Source organism: Myotis brandtii, unplaced genomic scaffold (assembly GCF_000412655.1).
Source record: "Myotis brandtii unplaced genomic scaffold, ASM41265v1 scaffold253, whole genome shotgun sequence".
In the NCBI taxonomy this organism is placed as follows: Eukaryota; Metazoa; Chordata; class Mammalia; order Chiroptera; family Vespertilionidae; genus Myotis; species Myotis brandtii.
Window position 1 is genome coordinate 2,552,814 of NW_005359590.1, and position 7,816 is coordinate 2,560,629.

The window sequence follows — 7,816 nt, forward strand, 5'->3', positions numbered from 1 at the left end:
GTTTGTGGAAAAATGTCAATGTTGTCTAACAAAACTGGTTCTCCATCTGATAACCCTTTCATGCTGGTACCCGTATGATTACTAGCGTCTCTCAGGCGGCAAACAAAGGAGAGAATGCGTAAGCATGAGTCAGTTTTCCACTAACTCTCACATTGTTAGCATGTCAAGAAATTGTGCCGTAAATATATTTGTGGGTTGTTGTTTTTTTTGCTTTTAATGCTGCTTATTAAATATGTATTATTATTAAATACATACAGTAAGTCCCCATGGTCCTAGGAAGGTTAGTGATAGCAGCAAAGTGAAAAGGAGAGTTGTGAGGACAACAATAGAGCTTAAAAAAGAAATAATTGCAAAGTATGATAGAGGTGTTTGCATGTCTGATCTGGCAACATAAAGAGGCCATCAAGAGTGCTGATGTTGCTAAGGGTGTGAAAGTGCTCACGAAACAACCATCACAGGCAATTGTTGACTTGGATATGAAAAGCAGTTAGCCAGTGACAGCATTTGGGAGGCAATGATATGTGAGAAAGTGAAGATGCTGCATGCTGACCTCCTAAAAGACACCCCTGGAACAAGAGCTGAAAGTGATAAGGGTGGTTTAATACATTTAAGAAAAATGGCATTCATAGTATAGTGAGGCACGGGGAGGCTGTCAGTTCCAACAAAGTAGCTGCTGACAATGTTATGACAGGATTTCAAGAACACACAGAGGCCAACAGATCTGTTCCCCAGCACAGGTTCGGTTGTGATGAGACAGGCCTCTTCTGGAAGAAAATGCCAAAGAGGACCTACATCACACAGAGGAAATAATTGCCACTGAGGAACAGGCTCACATTATTATTGTGTGGGAATGTGAGTGAGGACTCTAAACTGAAGTCTCTACTCGTCTACCATTCTGAAAACTCACAAGTTTTCAAGAAAAATAATCGCATGAAAAACAAGTTGAATGTGATGTGGAAGGCTAATAGCAAAGCTTGGGTAACCAGGCAATTTTTTACTGAGGAGATTCATGAAGTGTTTGCCCCAAGTGTGAAGGAATACCTCCGGGGAAAAACAATGGCCACTCGGGGCACTTCCTGTAATAGACAATGCTCCTGCCCACCTCCAGGCTTGGCGGCTGAGTTGGTGGAGGAGTACAGCTTCATCACTGTCAGGTTCTTGCCACCTAACGACTCCTCTCAGCCAGTAGGTCATTTCTAATTTCAAGAAACTTGACACAAAGTTTCAGAGACGTTTTGAGGTGACCTCTGAAACTAATTTAACCCTCAGGGAATTCTGGTAGGAACATTTTCATATCTTCACTTGCTTGAGGCTCATAGACAAAGCCTGGAGGGAAGTGTCTTCCAGACCATGCAATCAGCCTGGAAGACATTGTGGCCTGAGTCCGTTGCTGAAAGAGACTGTGAAGGTTTTGAGGACAAGCCTGTGATGGCTGTGGAGGATACTGTGTCTCTGGGCAAGTCTGTGAGTTGGAAGTGAATGATGATGATGTGGAGGAGTTGGTGGAGGACCACAACACTGAGCTGTCTGCCCAGGAACTCCAAGACCTTCAGAGGGAGCAGCAACAGACAGTAGCAGAGGAGTGCTCTTCAGAAGTGGAGGAGGGTAGGGATGATATTCCTACTTCACTAATCAAGGAAATGCTCGAGTCCTAGCCAGTTAGTGGATAGAGCGTCGGCCTGTAGACCAAAGGGTCCTGGGTTCAATTCTGGTCAAGGGCAAGTACTTGGTTGCAGGCTCTTCTCTGGCCAAAGCCCTGGTCAGGACTCAAGCAAGAGGCAACCAATCGATTTGTTTCGATGTTTCTGTCTTTCCCTCTCTCTTCTACTCTACCTAAAAATCAATGGAAAAATATCCTCGGGTGAGGATTAACAAACAAGCAAAAAAACAACAACAAAGGAAATGCTTGGGAAATGGGGAGAAATGCAACGTTTTGTTGAGAAATATCACGAAGATAAAGAAGTAGCAAATCGAACAATAAACTTGTTCAATGACAATGCTGCAGTGTTTCTCTTCAGGAAAGTGTTAAAACACAAGTGAAAACAAACATCATTGGGTAGGTTTTTAATGAGATGCCCAGTGAGCCGGAGGCAAGTTCTAGTGGAGCAAAGAGATGAGAGAGAAAGAACCCCAGAACAGCTACCTGACCTTTCCAAGCAATAACATCCCTCCATCCCTCCTCTCCATACCCACTCATCAGTAGCTCTCAACATTAAAGATAAGTTCTAGTGTGTACGTAAAATTTCACTTTTACTGTACATTTCATTTCCTTTCTGTTAAATTTTCATTTACATTTTATGTCCTTTATTTTTTATTTTTACATTTTTACTGTCCACAGTATTTCATTTATCAAGAGAAACTATTCCTAGCTCAAATATTCATGTTTCATAGTTCAGGAACACAGGTCAGTGACAAACTTCCATGGAATTCAACTCAAAAGAAATTCTTTACATTCCAAGATCACTTTGTACTCTGAAAGATACCAGCCTTGCTCATCTCCTAGATCTTTCATGGAATCATAATTTCTGTAGAAATATGCATATGCCTTCTTTCTTGGTTCAGCTACACCAAACTTAGAGGCAGCTGCAACCCCCAGGGATACAACGATGGCTCCAACAATATGAAATCTCAGACGCTTGACCAGAAGGCCACACATCTGAGGTTTTGGCAAAGACATGGTAGTTATAGTCTCCCCAACACCAATGTCCGTCCTTCCTCTGTCCTTTTTGTTTTAAAAGTGTTTATTTATAAACAGTACTTTAGACATATACTATATACAAGAAAGGTTAAAACCATCTTTTGGAGGTCTGGAATGGATTAATTCCATTTACATTCTTTCTAATGGGAAAAATGATTCGGTTTTCGAACAAATCACTTCTCGACAGCCTTCTGGAACAAATTGAGCTCAAAGTTTGAGAACCGAGGTTCCACTCTACTCTCTTGGGTATTAGGGGCAAACAAATCTATAAAATGCAATCCATAACCTTAAGCTGCTCACTCATCCATAATATGAAATACATATGCAAAAATAATTGTAACTCTTAAAGAAGTACAATAATAAAGGTATAAATAAGCCATAGCAGCAGTATGAAGGAGAGTAATGGTTAACTCTGCCTAGGCCCTATAATCAGGGAAGATTTTATGGGAGGACAATTGAGCTGATTTTTAAAGAATGAATTGGAATTCATTGGGCAACCTGTCAACTGTTCTAGACAAATACCTGCAACTGTATCAAATGTGGTGCTTGTTGGAACATGGGGTGTATGTAGCAAATGACTGGTAGGCAGGAAGGCAGGGGAAGGACATGGAGAGTCCATACCTTATTCGGGAGTGTAAGTTGGATTCTGTAGGCAATGAGAAGATATTAAACAGCAAAGTCACTTGCTCAAATCACGTTAGAAAGACTCCGATGGTCTGGATGGTGGACTGGAGGGAGCAAAACATCAGGCAAAGAGATCAGAAAGGCATCGATAACAATGGCCCAGGCAAGAGATATTGGGGTGGGAGGGTCTGAATGCAGGAAGTAGCCGTGAAAATGGAAAGGAAGGGGAGGAGTTGAGAGCCATTGTGGACCTCACTGAACGAGAAATAGTGGTGTCGGTGCCGTGGAGCCCAATGGAGCCAGGGCCTGCACAGTCCTTATCGTGCCCTGGTGCACATCAGAAAAGGTTCCTTTTTTTTTTTTTAATATGTTCTGTTGGAAAAGTGTTTTAATATACTAATTGTATTAGAACTAGAGATTTTATTGCCACCTACTAGAAAATTGTCATGTATACAAATTTTACAACTCTGGGATCAATGGCTAGACTTTTAACTTTTTGCTTTAACTTCCAAACAAAAATATCTACAATGTGAATCTTGTCCCTTTTCAATGGCATTCTTGTCAGCCTCAACACCCTGGTTAGATATAATGTAATAGGCAGCTAAATATATAGGCTCAGGGGCAGATGATAGGGTTGATAGTGAATAATGAGGTCTTAGAGATTGCCCTGAATGTATAGATTGAAAGAAGACATCCAAGATAAGACCCTGGGAAACACTAAGCTTAGAGGAATATTTGGAAACAAATGAAACAATAAAAGAAATCTTGAAAATGTCTTCTTCCTTGGCTTCAGGGACAAGCAGTCCTCAATTTAAATATGTTGATAGTCACACAACTCCCATCAGTGTACTTCATACAGCGATTCCTCCAACTTGCCTTTCCTGTGCCAAGTTCATATTTTGTGCAGCTGTCCCTAAATCAACATAGTGATACTGCCTGCCAGTCAACAATAGTTCAGTTGTTTGTAGAACAGTGGTGCTTGGACTGTTATTTTAATACTTGATCCTTATTCTAGAGAAATGAGAGAAGACCCAAAAAAGAATATGCTACTACTAATGATAAGAAGCTCGGGTCTCAAACTAATACAACTTAGACCGTGGTGGAAATAATTACTGCTAAGAAAACCATAAATCTTTCGCCACGGTGACTGCTCATTGGCTTTTGTTTGTGAGTTCACTTGTGAAAAGGAACAAGGAGAATATGAAATGAAAGATACAGAACCAACACTGGAAATTCATATTGAACATGGAGATCTAATTCATTTTTCTCTTTGGGAATATAACTTTCCTCCTGTTAGACTTAAGTAGGTTCAATGTTCCCCCTCTCCCAGTGATTAGTTGCCTAATTCCCTTTCCTTGTGTTGCCTACCTCACAATTCTCCAGAGTTCTGTCCTTTCACAGCTCACCTCTGTGCACTCTCCTTCATACATCTTGCAATTCTCATGTTTCCAACTATGAGCTTATTGTAGGCTCCCCATCTCCAGCCCTCTGTCTCTGACCCCTCACTGAGCTCTGGCCTCCCCTCTTCACCTGCCTGCCTGCTATCTTCCTCCTCTTGCCCAATTAGATTATGTCCATTTCTGAGCAAAATCTCTGTCAAGTAGACTCTTCTGCCTCACTTTCTAGTTTTACTAGTGGCATCATTATCCTCTCTCCATCTTTAACTCTTTCTGCCTCTATGTGAAATCAGTGTAGCATACAGTTCCCCATCAGAGGAACTCAGTCTTCCTCTCCTTTCTGATTTTACTGCCAAGAGCCTCATGTTCCCAGCCACAGCTTGGGGGTGGGTGTCACATGACCCAAGTTAACCTCACAGAACACTCCCGGATAAGAGGTGCTTCTTTTCTGGGGTAAATAATGCTCAGGACAAAATAAGCCCAAGCTGCCCGAGTATAACAGTCCTCACAGAGGAAAGCAGCGTTTGGAAGCAGAGAGAGAAATCGGGACACTGTCCTGGTGATTCAGTCTGAGCCTCGGACACCAGCCAGGCCCGAAGCCAGTTATATAGCCCAGCTGACTCTGTCCTGCTGGTTTGGGGTGGGGTTTGCCTTCCCTGTAGGACCAGTGAGCCGGCCCTAACTGGATGTAGAGCCTCCAAACCTTTCTGCCCTCCTGCTAGCTTAAGAGCCTTCAGCCACCACTTTCCCCAGGAAGTAATCTGCTTGGCAGGTGGTTTACAACCTTCCGAGAATAGTATTGGTTGTTGATCATTCTGTGGAGATCTTGACCTAGCAAACTACAAAAGAGAACATCATAAAACTAGTCAGAAAGCTTAAGTGAAGAAACAAACTCCTGTTGTGGGAGTGATTTAACTGTGTTTAACAACAACAACAAAGCAAATCCACCACCTTTGCCCCCAGGTGTTCACTCCTCCACCTCTTCATCCCCATCATGGGATCATTTAGGGGGAATACTCAGTGGTTGAGAATATGAATAGCTTAGGAGAACAGGTGGATTCTGGGGCTGGAACAACCCCGATGTTTAGCAGGGTGCCTGGAAACTGGAGGCAGAGCTATAACTTCCTGGGCCTGCAGCCCGGAGAGCACATTCCGAATGGAAGGTGTCACCTAAGGAAGGTTAAACTTCCTTGCTGCTTCCTCTTGAGTTACAGGAAAAGCCTCCATTTAGTGTGGAGTTTTCATTTTTTACCTCTTTTCTTGTAATTCCCTTCAGTTATGCAGCTTTCAGAAAAGCCTGACACCAGGGAATAGCCTACCTGTGGTGACAGGACGTGAAGAGGCCAGTGTAAGAAACATACTTATCCACATTCGCCCTCTGGGTGCCCACAGGAAGGGAGCAGTGCCCTCTGCACGGGGAGGGACAGGGCAGAGCTCACCAGATGGACGGTGCAGAGTGGAAGAGCCAGGGAGAGCACCCACACTGGGCGGGGCCCTCAGGGAGGTACAAGATCAAACCTCCCTTTTCCCAAGATAGACCAGAGGGGACCTTGGGGGGCAGAGCTGACTGACCCTTGGGGTGCAGATATTACAGACACAATACACACTTTCCTTGACTTTAGATGTAATAGTCCAGAGCAGATGAGATATTTGAAAAGATTGAAGTGAGCCTAATTTTCTTTTATATCACCAGATTTGAAACTCAATACAACTGATACTCACACCATGTTATTCCAAATAAATTGGTAAGGTAGTTTCTTCTTCTTTTTTTAATATAACTAAAGAACATGTATTTGTTTTTCACTAAGACTTTATCTTAGCACATAATTAAACTGTGTCACTACCCTCACCCCAACTTGAAGAAGGGTTAGTACAGTGAATGTTATAAAGCAGATATGAAGGATTGGAATCAACATTAACTGACAAAAAAAACTTCCTTCTGAGTCATCATAACAATGTTTAAGTAAAAGAGAGAGAGTCAGAGAGAGAGAGAGAGAGAGAAAGGGGTGATGGGAGTTCAGATTGAACAAGATCTTCACATATCATCTAACACAGGGGTGGGCAAACTTTTTGACTCGAGGACCACAATGGGTTCTTAAACTGGACCGGAGGGCCGGAACAAAAGCATGGATGGAGTGTTTGTGTGAACTAATATAAATTCAAAGTAAACATCATTACATAAAAGGGTACGGTCTTTTTTTTTTTTTAGTTTTATTCATTTCAAACGGGCCAGATCCAGCCCGCGGGCCGTAGTTTGCCCACGGCTGAATTCTAACACATTCAATCCTGGCTAGAGTGTACGAAAATGGAAACAGGATTACTCTAATACAAAACTTCCACTACAGATAGCTGTACACACCTGTGTTCCAAGCCCACCCACAACCCCCAAATGCTTCCAACACAACTACTTCCTGGCCTGTTGGGACTGTCGACGAAGGAGCACCTAGATCTTCTCTTTAAACCAATCTTTGTTGTAAGGCTGGTATGTCTGGGTATCAGCTTGGTAAACAAGACAGCTGAGGTCTGCCAGATCACCAATAAAATCAAACAACTGGCTGATATCACATGTGATAGAGGGGCTGTTGGGATTCATTCTCTTCAGATGTTCTTCCTACACTTTACAAACACCTTCCCTGCATTCATTCACTGATTCACAGTCAGCGTAAGTTCTGCCTCTGGTCTCTTGGTAGGCTGTACCAGCAAAATGGTGTGAGACATCGCGCCAAACTCTTTCCCTGCAGCCGCCGCCGCCACACCGCCACACGCGAGCTTAACCCGGTAAGGTAGTTTTAAAATGTGATTTCTTATATGGGATGCCTAAGGTCTTTACTTTGTGATGATACAGCATCCTGAAACCAAATTGAGCAGAAAAAATAAGACCATGAATTTCAAAAGTTTCCATGATGATCCCTTACTCTCGCAGGGCTCATTTATGAAAAACTTTTTCCCCACAATAGAGTGTAGGTTGATTTTAAAGGCAGCTTTCATGATTGACAGATGATTGGCTGCAGTTGTAGGAGAATTAAATTACCAACCAATAGGAAACCTGATTAAATGTTGTAATTGCATATAGATGGACTTAGGACTGTCAAAATGG

At 42.6% G+C, this 7,816-nt stretch overlaps 1 pseudogene; it reads right to left on the bottom strand.

Moving 5' to 3' along the window:
* Positions 1-7,123: 7,123 nt before the first annotated feature.
* Positions 7,124-7,496, bottom strand: LOC102239826 (annotated as a pseudogene).
* Positions 7,497-7,816: the final 320 nt, after the last annotated feature.